Source organism: Plutella xylostella, chromosome 10, assembly GCF_932276165.1.
Source record: "Plutella xylostella chromosome 10, ilPluXylo3.1, whole genome shotgun sequence".
NCBI classification, from domain to species: Eukaryota; Metazoa; Arthropoda; class Insecta; order Lepidoptera; family Plutellidae; genus Plutella; species Plutella xylostella.
Genome location: NC_063990.1, coordinates 1,535,950 through 1,554,788, shown reverse-complemented (window position 1 = coordinate 1,554,788; position 18,839 = coordinate 1,535,950). Strand labels below are relative to the sequence as shown.

The window sequence follows — 18,839 nt, the reverse complement described above, 5'->3', positions numbered from 1 at the left end:
GTGGACTAGGCCTAAACCCTTCCTTCATTGGAAGGAGACCCGTGCCCCAGCAGTGGGGACGTAATGGGTCGTGATGATGATGGTACGGTATAGACTAATTACCTAGGTAATTAATATATAATTGTATATGTATTAGAGTATGAGTTCACATGCTCTAGTCTAGTAAAGGAACTTTGTATAATACATCAATGGTCGTGTGTCCCCTAACTACTTATTCATCTTTGAAGACATAATCTTCTATCAATTACTTATTTGTTTTACTAAATTTACCTCTTCTTTGTTTCAGATATCACAACCACACATATGGGTAAGCTATTAATGATACAATAAATAAATTACTCTAGCCTAGACGATGTGGAGATCCGAAATGTCTATCATCGTCAGCCCGTAATCTTGCACTGCTGGAAATGGGCCTACCGTACCTTGGCGCCACAACACTCTTTCCTCTGCCTTCCTCATCCATCCATGCTAATCATCAATACAATATCACATTCATAATTACTTAGCAACTCCTAAACTTCAATACTTAGCAGCTCCTAAACTTCAATTTACAACATACAATATAAAGTTAAGTTGTCATAAAGAAACAGGCTACACCGGTTGTTGTCTGACAATAGAGCCTCTATTAGGACATAGAACTCATCGCCAGATTTAGATAACGACTTGTTTAGCCGCAAAAACTTCATAATACCTACTTTATCTTAATCTGAATAATATTTATGTTCTAATTGAATCAAATGGTTTGTACCCCATATTAGCCATTAGGTGTCTTTTTAACCGACTTCAAAAAAAGGAGGAGGTTCTCAATTCGTCGGGATCTTTTTTTTTTTATATATATATTTTTTTATGTATGTTCACCGATTACTCCGCCGTTTATGAACCGATTTTGAAAATTTTTTTTTGTTGTATTGGGTTGAGCTCCCAGGTGGTCCCATTTTTTTTTCAGAATTTTATTTATTTATTTATTTTTATTTACAGAAATAGACACACCAACAGTACATTAGATAAAAAATTGTTCAGACACAGTATATGTTGCTTATCCTATCCATGCACCAATTATAGGTGTGCAACAGCATTCAAAAATTTTATCTTATAAATAACTAATTTAAATTCTAACATGCAATCATGCATACAATGCTTACATCTAAACTAAATTAGGTATAATATTGTACAATGAAATTTATATTGATTTGATTACAGAAAATAATTACAAAATAATACAAAAATTAATTACAAAATAATACAAACATTAATTACAAATTAATAACACCAATACAATAATTGACAGAAATTATATATATTATATTATGTCATAAAATATAATTTGAATGTAGAAATGTAGAAATAGGAGGTATATATGTAGTTGAAATTAGAATTGATGAATGATTGATTAATTAAGTTCTATTTAGTTTGCAGCAGTTTACGTTTCCAAGAAAGTGGGGAGTCATTATAAATGTCCAAGCTCAATGTCGACTCGAGATCGTTGTAGCTCATCTGGAAACGATTGAGAGGCGAAAATTTACCTAGTTGGGTACGGGAAAAAAGTGGAGCAAATGTTTTAATAACCTGACATTTACGGTGATTCAACTTCGGAACTTTAAAGTTGAGTCGAGTTAATAAATCTGGTTCCGTCAATTCGCCTCTGACCAGTTTGTGTAGACTTTTGAGATCCTGGTACTGTCTTCGTTGTTCAAGGGAACACATTTTAAAATACTTTAATCTCTCCTCGTAGGGAACGCGACTATTAATATCGGAGCTGTTGGTTTTGTACGCTAGGAACCTGGTAAAGGATCTCTGCACCCTCTCTAACCGATCTATGTGCACCTGGTATGTAGGGTTCCAAACCTGACTACAGTATTCGAGTCGAGACAAAACGAGAGCATTATAAAGTAACTTAAAACTTTCAATTTTTTTAAAACTCTTAGCCATGCGTTTTATGCGTTTTATCTCACCCCCAAGGGTGGGTAAAGGGGTAAAAACAGGGTATGAATTTCCATTTTGGGCACATATTAACCGATTCTAATGAAATTAAGAACGTAAATATAGTTCTTATAACAAAAAAATGTGATGGTGACCTTGAGCTGATCTGATGATGGAAACGGAAGGCAGTCAGGGGAACTCCTCAACGGTATATAGCAACTACTTCGTGTTTAGGCTTGAATGATTCGTATTGATTAGTAGGACTTTTTGGTATCATTTGCACCTTACTTTTGATTGAAAATTATTACAAATAAACTAAAAACTATTAAATAAAATAATAATTAAAAAAATTAAAAAACCGACTTCAAAAAACCACTAAAATGTAAGAAATAATTTAAGGTTTACACAAATTCTACTCGTATGAGACAGTACAAATATACCTAAGCAGGAACTGTTCTTTTTTGAAGTTGGTGCCATATTTCTTCAGATTACTTTGTCACCGCACCAACATCAAAAAAGAACAGTTCCTGCTTAGGTATATTTGTACTGTCTCATACGAGTAGAATTTGTGTAAACCTTAAATTATTTCTTACATTTTAGTGGTTTTTTGAAGTCGGTTTTTTAATTTTTTTAATTATTGATAGATAACTATCATTCCGCACTTCTTCGGCAGATCTGTTCTCTGACAAGCACCTACTGCCAAGTACCTACATACAAAATAATATTTTCTGTTGTTATTATTATGATTTCACGTCATTATATAGGGTGTTGCAAAAAGGGTATACTAAGCCGAAACCTACGTGTGCAGCATGTCTAAAATAAATCTAAGCCCGAAAACAAAATCAGAATGTCAAAATAGGTTTACCCTTTTATACCTTTTTTGCAACATTCTGTAAATACCTACAGGGAGTTGTCACAATGTTGGAAAATACACTCGTGAGCAATGAAAAAATTGCAGTGATATATAGAACTGCAATGGCAGGTGGAACTATTTCATTGTACGTGAGTGTAATAGAAACGTATAGTTAACGTTTTATTACGAATTTCCCAATATCTTTCGACAACAGTCTATCTTGACTCTTTTTCAGATAAAAGGTAATATGTATTGACTGACTCACTGATCATGACAGTCATGTTGTTAAAAGGCTATTTCCTTTTTGATTCTTATTCCTCACCATTATTGTAAATATTTATTTCTTGTGCCAGATTCTTTACACTTCAATCACGTGCCAGCAAAATTGACGTGCAACTAAGTATCTAAGTGACATTCTCGTCAAAAATTGGTGAAATCTCCGGAAAAGAAATCTTCCGCAGTGGTATTATTCCGGACATCAATGCTATTATGATCTCGTCTGTCTATAAAATACATTAAATCTTTTTATTAAAAAAAGATGCATAGATCATGGGGACGGCACGCTATAAAGGGGTTTAATATTTGATATTCTAAACCTTAGGTTCAGATTCTACATTACTTCCTACATCGTTAGTGTTTTTGACGGCGCTTAATTTCGTACTCAAGTTCAAGTTCTACTTCAACTTCTTAGATCTGAAACCGACAGCCAGAGATCGGTTGCTAAACATTTATTTATTTTTATTTTTATTTTATTTATTTTACATTTGAGGAAAACTTACAGCTATTAATAGTTGGATAGCAATTGTAAAGTGTAACTAAAAGCCAATTATCAGTTTTCACTGATATACAACTTAATAATATAAAGATCACAAGATTGTACACACATACTTAATTATTCTAACAATAATGTAACATAGTTTCTGTTATTAAACGTAAATATAGTAATTTAACTATCTAAATTTTAACTAAATAACTAACTAATTAACCAATAATTTCTATAGTAGGTTGTACCTTTCTTTAAAAAAAAATACATTTAAAAGTAAACATACCAAATACTTACCTATACTTACATAAAACAATTATACAAAGCAACGTGCACGACTTAATAATAATACACTAACTGCCGCTACGCCAAAGACGACACGAAATTGCGGATAAAAATTGCTTTGACCATTTCCAAACTACTGCCAAATATATCGACCTCGCTTGAGTTGCAGAGACTGTTAATTGCATTACTTGCTCGTAAGGAAAAGAAATTTTGTCGGAAATTTGTGCTGCAAGCAGGTATGTGGAGGGTTTTAAATTTCCTGGATGGTCTGGTTGGGACATGGAAGTTTACCATCTGAAGCAGCTCCGGACAGTCTACGTAACCTCTAATTATTTTAAAAAGGAAAATAACGTCTGCTACTGTCCTACGGAGCTTAAGGGGAAGGAGATGGAGGCGTTCACAGCGGTGTTCGTAGTCGGTGTAGGGAATCTTAAATTTAAATCCGATGTAGCGTGTGAACTTCCTCTGTATCTTCTCCAGCCTATTTATGTAAACATCGTATTGAGGGTTCCAAATCTGGCTGGCATATTCAAGATGACTTCGAACATACGCACAGTACAGCAGCTTTACAGTCTTCATTGATTTAAAAGGCTTAGAGGCTCGCATAATAAAACCAAGAGATTTGGACGCTTTACTTACAATATGGTCAATATGCTGATCAAATAGTAATTTACTATCATAGGTGACACCTAGATCACGCGATGAGAGCGCCCTTGCTAAGTTTTGACCTTTGATTGTATAAGAAGCTTCGAACAAATGTCTCTTTCTAGAAAAGGTAACACAGTAGCACTTGGCGACATTTAGGTCTAACTTGTTACTCACACAATAGCGGTCAAGTCTACAAAGATCCTCTTGCAGACATAAGGCATCAGCAGCATTATTGACGACCATAAATACTTTCATGTCGTCTGCAAAAAGTAAATATGAGGAATTTTTAAAACAGGTGTCGATGTCGCCGATAAAAACAATAAATAGTAAGGGACCCAGCAGAGACCCCTGAGGTACTCCAGAAGGAATATATCTCCAAGCAGAAGTGTAGCCATTAAGTACAACCGCCTGAGACCTATTGCTAACATAGGATGTAAACCATCTGAATAGATTACCTCTAATGCCAGCAAGATGAAGCTTGTTTAGGAGTAAACAGTGGTCTATTCGGTCAAAGGCTTTACTGTAATCTGTGTATATTGCGTCGACTTGATCACCGTTATCCAGATTACTTGTAAGAAAGTCACTAAAAATTAAAAGGTTAGAGACCGTGGATCTTTGTTTCAGAAAACCGTGTTGGGCTGGACTAAACGTATGCTTCAGAGCGCTGTAGAGCTGCGTGTAGACAATGCGCTCCAGGATCTTAGACAATAGACACAGTTTGGATATAGGTCTGTAATGCTCGACGCAGTCTTTGGAGCCCTTTTTATGGATTGGTGAAATAAAGGCGGCTTTCCAGCGAGACGGCATGATACCTTCATTGATACAGCGTTGGAAGAGTAATGCAACCGGTACACTTAATTCAGATGCACAATTCACTAAGAAAACGGCTGGTATGGTATCAGGCCCTGCAGATTTGGTCAGATCTAAAGAACGCAGTAGTCTCTCAACCTCAGATGCATTGATTTCCACTGAGCCAATATCGCAATTTGAGTTAGAGGGGGCTATATTATTAATTAAGTTCTGTTTAGCATTGCTAGAGGAAATATTACTATTATTACAGTGGTTCAAAAAAGTTGACTGAAAGTATGATGAAAAAAGTTCACTAATACCTTGGCCAGTGTCAGAAGTTACACCATCAAGAGACATGGAAGAGGGAAATGTACTATTATTATTTTTACTTTTTAAGTACGACCAGAATGCTTTGGGGTTTGTTTTAATAGAATTTTCAATGTTTGAAATATAGGCTGAGAAACAATGTCGCTCGGTTTTATTAACTCGGTCTCTCAGAAGACGAAACGATGATTCGTCTGATAAATTCTTGTAGTTTTTAAACTTTTTCAAATATTTGTACTTTTCTCTAACCATCTTTATGAGAGAGCTGTTATACCATGGAGGGTACTTTAACCTAGACTGACTATGGGTAGGAATGTAGGTGTCCCTTAAATCAAAAATAAATTTATAGAACACTTCAACCGCGTTATTTAAATCAGCTGCGCTCAACAGGATGGTCCAGTCCGTCTTACTCATAAGTTTCTTTATTGCTGAATAATCCCCACGGTTGTATGAATATCGTTTGTGCGGAACACTAGCTAACGGTTTAAAGTTACCGAATGATGCATTGATACTCAGAGCCTTATGGTGGGGATCCTCGGGCACCAGCGGGTCCAAACAGGCCTGCACCGACACCGCGCGGGTGCACAAGACCAGATCTAAGATACGGCCATGAGCGTTACGGATATCACAGTACTGTTGTAGGTTGCAAGTATTAATAGTGTCAATAAAATCTATCATATAATCAGTACATAAATTACTTGGTATAAAACCTTCATGTGAAGGGGACCAGGTTATAGAACTCATGTTGAAGTCACCTAAAACCAAAAAAAATATCCGTTTCGTTGTCACTAATAACGTCTGATAATTTGGTGAGATAGTTATGTAACTGCGCTGTAAAAGATAAGTCTTTTTTATCGGAGCATAGGTACAGCAGACAATGTTGGATATTAGGTGACCCACCGCGCGGCCGTGTGTCGGGGGAGCGAATCGTCACCCATATATCTTCGGCTGAGGACTGATATTCCACCCGCCGAGACGCGTGGAGCTCACTCTTAGCTGCGATCATGACCCCCCCGCCCCTGGTCTGCCCAGTAGCTGCATAGTCGCGATCACGGCGCCATACACAATACCTTTCGTCGAAAAGTTCACCATCTGATATACCATCTAGCAGCCAGGATTCTGTTATAGTTATAATGTCGTAGTTATTAAGTCTAACATTGTGTTTGAAAGTATTAGTTTTAGTACGAAGTCCACGGGCATTCTGATAATAAATACATAAATTACTCATTGGGATAGAATATTACAACAATTGCATAATAAACACACTCTAACGTAGCCGTAGGTACTTAGTGTTATTATTAAACGATAAAGCAGAACACTTAAATACGTGTTTAAAAAAAATCGATGTAATTCACAACTAAAGTCGGTAAACATAATAATATTATAGTCACAGTTCGGCAAAACAGCATTTGTACACCACAAAACATCAAGTACGGCAAGTAAGCTAATATAACATGTAATACGCAATGCAATTAAAGCTAATATACTATTGGCATGATTTGTTAAAAAACAAGTAATGGGCGAGCGGCAGCAGGTAGCGATTACGAACAAAAGGGTTTCGAGGCGAGCACAAAAGATAAGAAGCGGCACAAAAAATTGGTCAAGCGATAGGCAGACAGAGGTTGCAAACAATTTGGAACAATTACAAATATTTACTATGAGTAGAAATAGTGTAACTATATGTATAAGGTAACTGACTATTTGTATTTGTTTAAATCATTTAATGATTTAATGACCAAAACCGGAGACATTTCATTTTTTCGGACATGGATTTTCGCATGTTTTACCCATACATATTGCCAATTTTTATCCTTCGCCAGTAACTTAACTTCATTTAGAAGTTTTTTGTTACCTGACGATAGGTGATCATTAACAAATATGCGGTGATCTGAGTCAGCAAATCCGATGTCAGAGGCAAGTATATTTTTCTTCCTTCTGGCCGCTGCAATGAAATCCTCCTTAATGTAGCGATTAACAAAGCCAAGTATTATCGATTTATCTTTGCCGTGAAAGGATGGGATGCGAGAGACAAAGTTAATGTGAGACTTAGAAATGCTGAAATTAGTATGCTCACCAAGTGATTCGACGATCTTAAAAAGATTTTCAGTGCTTTTCAGTGGCACACCCTTGATCTCCACATTATTCATTCTCGACCATTGGTCTCTCTCAGCGCTCTCCTGTTTCAGCGAGTCTACGGCTACCTGTGAGACGTCCACCATCTTCTTGACTTCCTCCAACTGGCCAACACGGCCGCTTAAGTCATCCAGCTTGGTAGCGAAGTCGTCCACCTTGAGGCATGCGAACTCGCAGCTTTTGATGACCTCTTGCATGTTGGTTTTCAAGTCATTGACATCAGAAATGAGTTTGGGGAGTACATCCAGCTTTTGTGTCAGTAGGTCGAGCCGACTGAGGATCTCCTCAAGGGCACCATCGTTCCTCTGCAGAGATGGACTCGGAATCCTCGGGGACGAGATACGACACTTCGGACACCTCCATGTTGCTCTACGTTCGGACCCCAGGTTGCGGTATCCCCTTTCCGTAAGGTTGGAACAGGAGAAACACAGATCCTTGTGACAGTTAGAGCAGTTGGCGCCGTCCCCACATGTCGTATTGCAGTCGGCACACAACATGATTAAATTAATTATTTATTGAAAAGGTTGACAACCACTGATTTTTGCTAGCAAAAAGACGACCGTTCGGTGGTACAACTTGTGAGCGAATGACATAACTATTATACCCTCGCGAGCAATCAAGTTCCAGTGACATAGTTGCATGTTATAAAACGGCAATGACAGGCGAAACTTTTTCATTGCTCGCGAGTATCCTAACTAATAATATTATAAATGTGAAAGTAACTGTGTCTGTCTGTCTGTCTGTTACTCTTTCACGCCAAAACTACAGAACAGATTTGAATGAAATTTGGTATACATATGGTCTAGCTAGACCCTGAGAAAGAACATATAGGCTACTTTTTATCCCGGAATTCTCACGGATTTTTTTTAAGGCGAAGTTCCGCGCGGGAACTGCTAGTATTACATAATGCTTTCATCAGCCCAACGTAATATTAACTACACCGCCTGCTTACCCAGAATAGGTGTCCTGGTTCCGTATGTGTATTCTACAAACAAGAATCGATCACCGTTGGCGGTCGCGGTCTCTTTCATCCGATGACCCACCGCAGGTAAATGTCAGAGTTAATTGTGAAAATTGCATTCTGTAAACACTCCTGCGCAACCGATTATGTGAGAGGAGACACACCTTTTAGTGTAGGTTACTTTTTGAAGCAGTTAATCATTTTTTGCGGTAATGATAATGAATAACCCGCTATTTTCACTAGCTACTTTGTTGTGAGGTGGAGAAATTTGGTTATTCATCACTAACTTCAAAAGTAAAAGTATGTAATAATTTTAAAGCAGGTCCTACTCTTCTTTGATATTGGTGATGTGAATAACTAATCCGAAGCATAATGGCACAAACTTCAAAAAAATATATCAGAGAACATGCATAAAAATAAAAAATATACACACGAATTAAAAACCACCTCCTCATCCACAATTCCCCCGATTCTTCGAAGTCGGTTATAAATCTATGAAATAACTTTAGTTTGCATCTACCTATTAGCAGATGCGTTTATCCGGTCCATGTCCACCAAAACAGTGAAATTATGTTTTGGCATCGTAATTGTAAAACCCGACTTTGGTAATTTAAAGCAATTACCCTGTCAATTGGCGCAAACTTGTTCTCGTAAGTGACTTGATATTTCAATTTGTTGGACAAGCACCTTTTACGCATAAACAATATCATTATTATGTTTATGAAAAACAAGAAAGTGGAACTTCTTCCTCTGACTGGCCACAGGCAGACTTTAACAGTTTTGTAAAAAATATATGATTTAGGCTATTTTATTTTACAGTTTTCTTCCGACCATCCCTGAATGATTTATATCCCATAGTAAATCCCATAAGAAATACATAGAAACGAGTAGTGACTGCAACCTTATATTTCATCCCTTACCAGTATGCACCTCTACGATAGTCTTCAATGAACCCTAAAGGCCATTCACGGGCGTACCAATCTGCGGATTTCTCGCTGGCGACAAGTCCGCGGGCAGTCCGCGGACAAATCTGCGTGTGAATGTGTTGGTGGGTGCGGCTTACGATACGGTGCGGCGCTCTGGGTATGCGAGCGCCGCGTGGCAAATAGGTTAAGTGCCTTGTGCTAGGCTCAATAAAGTTCACAATCGACTAGACTGCAACTCTACTACTCTCACTCTACTATACTGTAGTGTGTGGGCGATGACGGATTTGTCCACGGAATGGTACGGCTCGGGGCTCGGCTCGCGGTGCGTGAAGTGAATGGGGTACTTTTAATGCCACTCATTACGATCTTGGGCTATGGGCTAGCCCAAGTACGCACATACACAGTTAGAGAACAGGCCACCGTGTTAGAGCGGTGTGCTCGACATAGTCCAGTAATCGACTGTTAGACATAATTAATTGGTAATTGATGGACGGAATCTCGGCGGATAGCTTACCAATGGCGCCGACTAACAGGTGCTTGTAAATTAACTTTTTCTTTGATGCAATTATGGCTGGCCCTTTAGGGCTTAATGTTGTGGGGGCGTTTTGGTCCCATTCCACTGGATGTGGTGGGTGACTGGGTAACTGTTTCCTTCATCATCATATCAATACCAATACACAGTGTGGCATAAACCCTAGTAAGCTGAAAGGGTAAGAGGGTGACTCAGGTCAGGACTTAGGGGTTAGTTCTAAACTTTGGCAACATCTTGTAATTCGGATAATTTTCCCAGTATGTACAGCCAATATGGGGTGAAATTCCCGTTGTCAGGTAGACCTACCCGTCATGCTAATTTATTAAATAAATTGAAAATCGCGAAAAAAAACAGTCTTACTGATAAAATTCATGTACTTGTAAACTAAAATACATATTCAAGTATTACCGCAATTACATAAGTAAATGCTGTAATAAATAATTATAACGATGGGATGAGTTCAACCATGCATCCCGGACGCGGCGAGGACAACGACTTTGTTGCTGCAGCGTAGAGTTTATATTTCAATGACAGTGAACAAGTACAGTACTGGTATTGCTTCCTTCCTGCATGAAGTAGTTCAGTGCTGGACATTGGCCTCTGTTACTCCTATTACTAAATACAGGGTGTTGCAAAAAGGGTATACGAAGCCGAAACCTACATGTGGGCCACCAAACACCACACCAAAGTTTAACTGGAAGAAAATGCTATTGGCATTAACTTAATCTATGTTTTTTTTAATGTGCAATAAATAATTTATTAATAAATGCCTCTATAAATTAGGAAAATAATTAATAAACGACCCACATTTAATGAGCTAAGCAGTATATCTGGTTTTACTAATAAATAAATAGTGATTATCATAAAAGAGCCGTTTTGTTCTTTAGAAAGGTTAGTGATTGGCGAGCACGGGGTCACTCTATGAATCCAAAACTTCGGAGCACCGCGCTAACCACTGCTCTATCTCGTTGTATTAAGCGTTCCTATGGCATGACAACTCTCGTTCGTTAGTTCGTTCGATTTCTGTAGTGACCCCCCAGTCCGTGTAAGATCGAGCTGCAACGGAAATGCAATATTACATTATCAATTTGTCATGGTCATGACCACGTTTTGTTTCGTTTTCAACTCGTCCCTTCTAAATCTGTCGTAGTTCATAGTCCATAGATGGACAAACGCCTCTCCAAAGTGTTTCTTATAATCCGTTTCTAGAGATCTTAACAAGGCAATATGCTCAACCAGTTAAGATTATGATGCTTCTGTTTATTCCCTATTATTGCTCAGCAGAGCTCTTTTCCTCTCACGTTCGTTTTAGAATATAAAAGGAAATGGCAATGTATCCAGAATCCACCGCAGAGTACATGGGGGGGTCACTCTAAATGACAAAAAACTATGTTTCGGAGGAGCGTGTTTTGAAACTATACAAGGCCAGAACGCAGAGGTTGGGACTGCTCGCGTATATTTTCAAATTAAAATGGTGCCATGATTTACTTGAAAGTATACAAGGCCATTACGCACTAATCGCGTATATTTTCAAGTAAGTTGGACCAAAATTATGGCTTGAAAATATACTGCAGCAGTTACCACTGCGTACTAATCGTGTATATTTTCAAGCGCCAGGCGGCAATGCGAGCACTTGAAACTATACGTGATTAGTTACCAGGTAGCCCTTTTGAATTGTTGCACTCTCTTTCTATCATGCGAAATAGTAATAAGTCTATTGCTTTCTAAACATTGCATCATCATTCCGCACTTGGCATTAATTTCGTAACGTGTTTTTTGTTTACACCGTAAGTTAAAAAGTAAATTGATATTAAACTGTAGAACTGTTGTTAATAGTAAAAATTATCTCATAAGAGGGTGTAGAACAATTCATAAAAGACAATTACGGTGAATTCAAAACTTGATGAAAAATATGTCTATAATAGGTCTATAGGGTAATACCTACTACACTCACGAGCAATGAATAAGTCCAAGTAGCAAAAAGTCAACACCAAATGACCCTAATTTTTTTAAACCATTAAATTTAAAATTTGATAAAAATTTACTATTTTAGTTGGTTATAATAATATTTTGATGCGCTGTTAAATGCACTTTAATATTGCCGACGGCGTCATTAAGCTAGTCTTATCCGTTCAGGAGTGTAGTAGGTATTACTCTTAATTCATTTAAATAATAAGATATTAGTAGGTATGCTTACTTTCAAGTATGATTGCTATAAATATCAATTTATCAATCAAATTAGAGCTTGTTCATCTTCATTTATTATCATTTTATAGGTATGACAGGCAGAACAAGTCAATTGTAGTCATTTACATTTACCGAAATAGTTAAGTAAATTAGAATCAGCATGTAGGTATAAATTATATGCGACAAGTACGCCAATCAAGCAATATGCGTAATAGCAATGTATATTTTCAAGTACGATTCAGTAAATCCCAACTTGAAAGTATACGCGATTAGTACGCACAAATCGTGTATATTTTCAAGTAAAATATTTATTTTTTTCACTTGAAACTATACAGTGCTAGTACACTATGGGTGCGTTCTGGCCTTGTATAGTTTCAAAACACGCTTCGGAGGACTGCTGCGCGAGCCACGACTCTATCTCTTTTTATTAAACCTGACTATTGCACGACAGCTCTCGTTCGTTCCTTTTTCGTCAGTATAGATAGTATAAGTAGAGAAGCGTCCGTAGTCGAGCGGGCCTCAGTGATCGTAACTGATCGCTGAGGTTAAGCAACAACTGACACGGTCAGCCATTGGATGGGTGACCAATTTCAAGTGGTGCTTTTCTGGACGCTTCCGTGCTTCGGACGGCACGTTAAGCCGTGGGTCACGGTTGCTGCTTCGGCAGCAGTCGTTAAGCCTAGTCAGAGGCCTTCGGGCGGCTTGAGAACATCTGACAGTCGGGTTGCCCACTTACCCGACAACTCTCTCAGCACAAGCTTGCTTGTGTTGGGGTCCACCAACCCGCACTTGGCCAGCGTGGTGGACTAGGCCTAAACCCTTCCTCATTGGAAGGAGACCCATGCCCCAGCAGTGGGGACGTAATGGGTCGTGATGAGATAGAGTAACCCCCAGATGGAAATTAACGTTACTTACCTCACGAAATACGACGTGCAATAAAATGCACGTATTGATCAAAGGTGAAATTTCACCTCATAGCCTCAAGTTAAACTGTCATAATGAACCAGTAATAAAGACATAAGGTATTTCATTTATTGCAAGAAATAAAATGAAAGTGGTTTACAGTTTACAGGTTCAGTTCATATAGAGGTATAAAGTGCACTTTCTAAGGGCATTATTTATGAAATAAGTCCGCTCATATAAGGCTAGTAGTGATGGAGAATAGACTGGGGATGTGGTGGAAATATTCCTATTGAGCCGAATATAAAACATTAACTGGGGACAAATATCATGTTGTATCCCTACAAAATCCTTCAAAGAGGGCTGTATGGCCTTTCATTGGATGATTATAGGCTGGTTAAATAATTCGTATCTTTAGGTTCATGAATACTCCTCCAAAATAAGTGAGTTTGATTTTGAACCTTCATAATATTTTCTACACTAATAAAACCTGGTTCCTCATCAGATTTCACTAAGTTTAATATAACTATTTATATCGATTCTGTTTGATGATTTCTTACCTGTGTCGTGTTCTGGTGTATGGAAGGCACATCTCTATGCGGCCATAGTCGATAAGATAAGGATCTAGACATAAATGGGATTTGCAGCTGTCTAGATAAATCTGCGCACACGCCACTAATCAGACAAATGACTGATGCGTTTTCTTTAGTGGGAAAGTTCTTTATCAGTTATAACCATCAACGTTATTGCACTTGTCTCTATTATGTTCAAATTTTAATACATGTTTTCATCAAGTTTCAAGATCAGCTAAGAACTTATTTTGACCAGATTATAGGCATTAGTTTAAAGACAATAGGTTTTTTACTAAAGTAGCGACATCAAGAACATATTTTCATAGTCCCACGACCCTTGACGACACACCCGTTGAACATACAAAACCCAACTACAAATATCTGTCGGTACTCAAACAACTATCTGCCCCGGCCGAGTTTATGTGGACCTTCGGTACTGGAGCCAGCGCTCTCACCAACTATACGCTGCTGAGTATTATGTAAAGTAAATCGAATTTGGTGCCTGAAGTTCAGTGATCCTAAGCCAGTCTGGACGGCCAGCTCTACCTTCGCTTCCGATAACATCAGGGGCGCGGCTAAGCTCTGAAACAACACCCTTTTACTCTACATTGAACCTCCTAACATCCACATACAGTACATTATTGCCTGGATCCTCACCAACTTAAATTCCTTCATCAATGACACTAACCTCGGCCTTACAATCTTGGATTTAAGTGTGAATTTCGCCTGTTTATATTGGCTCGTGGACATCTGTGATCACTTTCCCTTGTCCCTGCCCTATGTGACCTGGGTGCCGCATAGTATGTAGGTATATCCTTTTACGCCTAATTACCCTTCCGTTTAGACAACCGGAAAAAACGTCTAGACTTGCTAGGCATTGTTGAAACCCTTAAAGCCTTTCGAGTGTTCTATACTCCGGTATTATTAGGTACCTATGTACTGTATAGTTTGCTTTGATAAAAGTTTTACTAACTTGAAAGTTTTATCAAATAGCGTCTGATGATAACTAGTCTCGTGGTTTGAACGTTTGTGGCTTATACGATACGTGTGTAATTACTCAATAGCTTTCAAATATATTTTATTTATTTTTAACTTCTCATTCGTTCATTCGAAAGCTATCGCATAATCAAACCCATAAAATTACTCAATAAGGTATACAGTAAGGGCAGGCACCTACTAGGTGTTATAAACTAAGCAGCCTACTTTTCATACCCTTTGACCATTGCGGAACCCATAAGTCCCAGAATGCCGCGCCCCAATAATTGATGCCGGCGCGTTGACAAGGAAGGAAACCCCGTGTCGTCGGCAAATCCGACTAGCTTCCTCCTTTATGAGGCTTCCTAGCTAATTGTAACACAATACTCACTGCCTGGTGATGCTATCGAGACATATACAACGTTTTTGCTCTATCTGCTGACGTTGCGTAGAGAACGTTCAAGAAAAAACGTTCAATGTTATGATTTAATATTTTAATAGCGTTGATAAAAAACGCAATAAATGTTTATCAAAGAGGTATCATATAGATTTAACATCCCATATATGGTTTTAAGGTTTGTTGATTTTAATAATGTTGTATACGCCTGTAACTGGCATATCGTATTAGATGTAAGACCTTCTTACAACATATCTTTTAAAGACTGTAATAATATGTATGCTGTTGGTGTATCTTCAATAATAAATAAATAAATGGTAAACGTCAATAAGATTATGCCAAAAAACCTCTTGAAGGAGGCCCATGTCCTGCAGTGGACTATAATGAACTTTGTGTTCGTGTATATCTCTGAAGTAGCTTTATAAATCCAATAAAATTCTGATATTAATATGGTTTAGCGAAGCATTTAAAGATGCAGAAGAAGCTTGCAGCATGATAATGCGGAGTTGTGCGATTCCGTCTCGTGAAAGTGTGGGATCAGCATTTCGAATGTCGATCGAAGGAGGTCAGTGTCTCCGGCGCAAGTTCAACTAGATCGTTATTGGTCGGTCACGGCGACAGAATTCAAATTTAGAACTATTTAAATGTCAACATGTGGTTTTGGCGCCACGAGATATTTTCAAGTTCCGATTCTATAGTTGCGTCGTATTTCGAATTCCACTAATATCTGCCTGAATTAAATTAGTTTGAAACAGTAGTTCTATTCACAACACTTTCTATAGGTATAGATTATTTACAAATATGATTCATTTCTATAATTACTCCTCATTATCAATGTCTGTATTATATCAAATAAATTAATGTTTCTACTATACTATGTAACATAGTACGGTCTACTAATCTAAGAAGAACAAAACAATAAAGTCAAATCATAAACCTACTGCCGTTACAAAATGTTTTGGCTGCACCTCCACTCATTGTTTTAATGGCCGTTCGTTACGAAAATATTTGCTTTTTTATTTCGTAATATTATGTTGTGAAGTTGATTGATATAAAATACTATTTTGAAATTACCTACGTTGATTGCAAGGTTTAAACCACGTGTGTGATTTTGTCAATGCAATACTCTTTCTTTTTTCTCTCGTTTCCAAATCTCTGATTTGGTGAATTCATTACTGCTAGTCAGAGTTTATCTGCGTATATTTTAAATTGGAATATTATACGGACTGATGCAGTTAATAATGTACCGGTTATATTAGAAAGCAATATTTATGAAATAACATAAATATTAGTTATCAATCATAGGAGAGTAAGCAAACAAATCATAATAACAATTCGACCAAAGAAACAAAACCATAAATTCAGAATTACATAAGAAAGAAATTACCGAATGGAACCAGATCATGTTTTCATTTTTGAACCAGAACAGCGTATACGTATCACGCTTCAAGAGATCAATCTCTTGGTAAATATCGTTACAAACATGTAGTAAGTAAAAAATAATACGTAAGTGAGAATTGTCGTAGTCGTGCTACAACTACAGCCTACAACGGAGGACGAATGACCCACATTCCATGATAATTGGAACCATCCACCGGCAGACACGGCATTTTATCTACTCCATTTAGGCGCTTTCGCATGCATTTTTTAACATTTCGTGTACGAATATTGCACATTAGTTATAAATATTCAATGGTAACTATAACCATTTGGTATTTTCATAACATTGGGTCAACGGAAACTGTTAAACAGGAACTTCCAAAAGATTTGGGTTAGTCTTTCTTAATGAGTACCGAGTCTCCCATATCAACCGTCATTAGTAGACAATCAAACAGCCGCTATTGTTGCGAAGACAATACATGACAACAATGGCATGAACCTGGACAATACACGGCATCCTTCAGGGGATTCTCCTGAGCTCCTGAGAAGCCGAATTTCAAAAGTGGAACACATAGTTCTTCTCTTTCTGCTCATATCGTTTGGCCAGTACAGGAATTCCTTTGAAATTGTTAAGCCCTTCGAATTCCATTTTGCGGCTAGTTTCCACGTCGGCTGGCGATGACCTCGCGCGTCACTCGCGCGTCAGCCGGCATACACGACGCACGTGTCTCGATATTGCTCGTTTATAATATTTTTCTCGCCGCGGTCTACTCATAAGCTATTTACGTTGCACACCCGCTGAGTTATCGAAATAATATCGGAATCATGAAGAGATCTGAAGAAGGATTGTGATGTGTTTGAGTGAGCCTGTGTTACCAAACAATTGATTGTTTGTTGTTGGTTCAGTGTTGTGTTGTGGGATTTTGTCTGACCTTACTGGATTTGATGGAGGTATTATACAAGTTTTTTTTACTAATATTAAGACAGGTTATGTTTTTTTGTTATGGTATACATGATTCATGTAGTGAAAGTAACTAAGCCTGAAACGTTTAATTTATCGTTTTGAATCGGTCATTTAAATAAACGTTATTTAAGCTTCAACTCGATTTATGAAAGCTCTGGAGCTTTAAAAAATATGGTTATTTATAGGTAGGTATTTGATTGCAAAAATATGGGTTTTCAGTAAAATGAAGTTTATAAAAGTACTGATATTAACATACTTATGCTCCAAATCAATAAACATAAGTTTAAATTCATTATTATTATTATGAAAGAAAAAAAAAATAGCGATTCACTAACTTAAACGAAATCATCGTTCAACTATCTGCATATCCGGCTCTCACTTTGTTTACCTACATTATATTTATTAATCGAAATATTAATTTATTCATCAGATATCTGTGCACCACTAGTGAAAGTTTATCTACAACGTTGTCAATGAAATTAAACATAAAACAAACAAACTTTGGTTAACTCTTTTTAAGTTATTGCAAGAAATAGTTTTTCTTTAAAAAGGTCAATTAACGAAAGCGCGGGCAGTTAACTAGGTACGTTAAATGTTAGTGCAAACACATAATAAATGTAATGTATGCAATATTCTGCTATTAAGGTCAGCGAGAGCCACGCACCAGTGGCTGCAATTACATCCATCGACAATTAGCTGTAGACCAATGTGAAGTAACTACACCTGCACCAGATGCAATAGATACAACAGTAAACGTGTAAAAACTTAAAGGTCCCAAATAATTGACCATTTTAATGTTGATGCCATTTTATTTTCCACGGATCCTGACTCAGGAGACAGGACTCTAAGGATAAAGGAGTAGTAAATTCGAAGAGTATTCTGCGCTATTAAGTAACCAATTCGTCATCGTCAATACAGGTATATGTCTAGGTGCACGGATCACCGCTACTAAAATTAACGCAAAGCATCAAAATTGAATAGGGCTAGAAAGACCTGTGTAGCTTAAAACATCGGTTAGGCAATAGAGACCTTCCGAGAGTAGAAGGCACCATCTTTATCTAAGCATAACTCTTTATCGACTGCAAGCCTATTAGCGATCAAGATAAGCCTCTACCTGACCCACACAAGTTACACAACAATGACGAAGTAACCTTTTTCCACATTAATTTTGATGTGATGGTCACTTGCTTCATTATTCGCGCACATTTTACAATGTTTACATTCGCTACAGCTTCAACACTTTGTACATTAGTTCTCGTGACTTTGACGATTTTAGGCCTTTGTTTTACTTTGTAAAGGTGCTTTGCTTTGTTACTTCCTTTTCTTCCGC

At 37.5% G+C, this 18,839-nt stretch overlaps 1 protein-coding gene across 7 annotated transcripts in view; it reads left to right on the top strand.

The window, feature by feature from the left end:
- LOC105383149 overlaps nt 1-18,839 on the top strand; it is a 96,502-nt gene that overhangs the window by 34,895 nt on the left and 42,768 nt on the right. For 6 of the 7 annotated variants that reach the window (XM_048623608.1, XM_048623607.1, XM_048623611.1 and 3 more), the window contains one exon: nt 287-307. The gene's annotated coding sequence lies outside the window, so the exon portion shown is untranslated. Of the gene's footprint in view, nt 1-286; nt 308-17,142; nt 17,497-18,839 lie in introns of those variants that run through there. The other variant, XM_048623610.1, reaches the window with a different exon arrangement.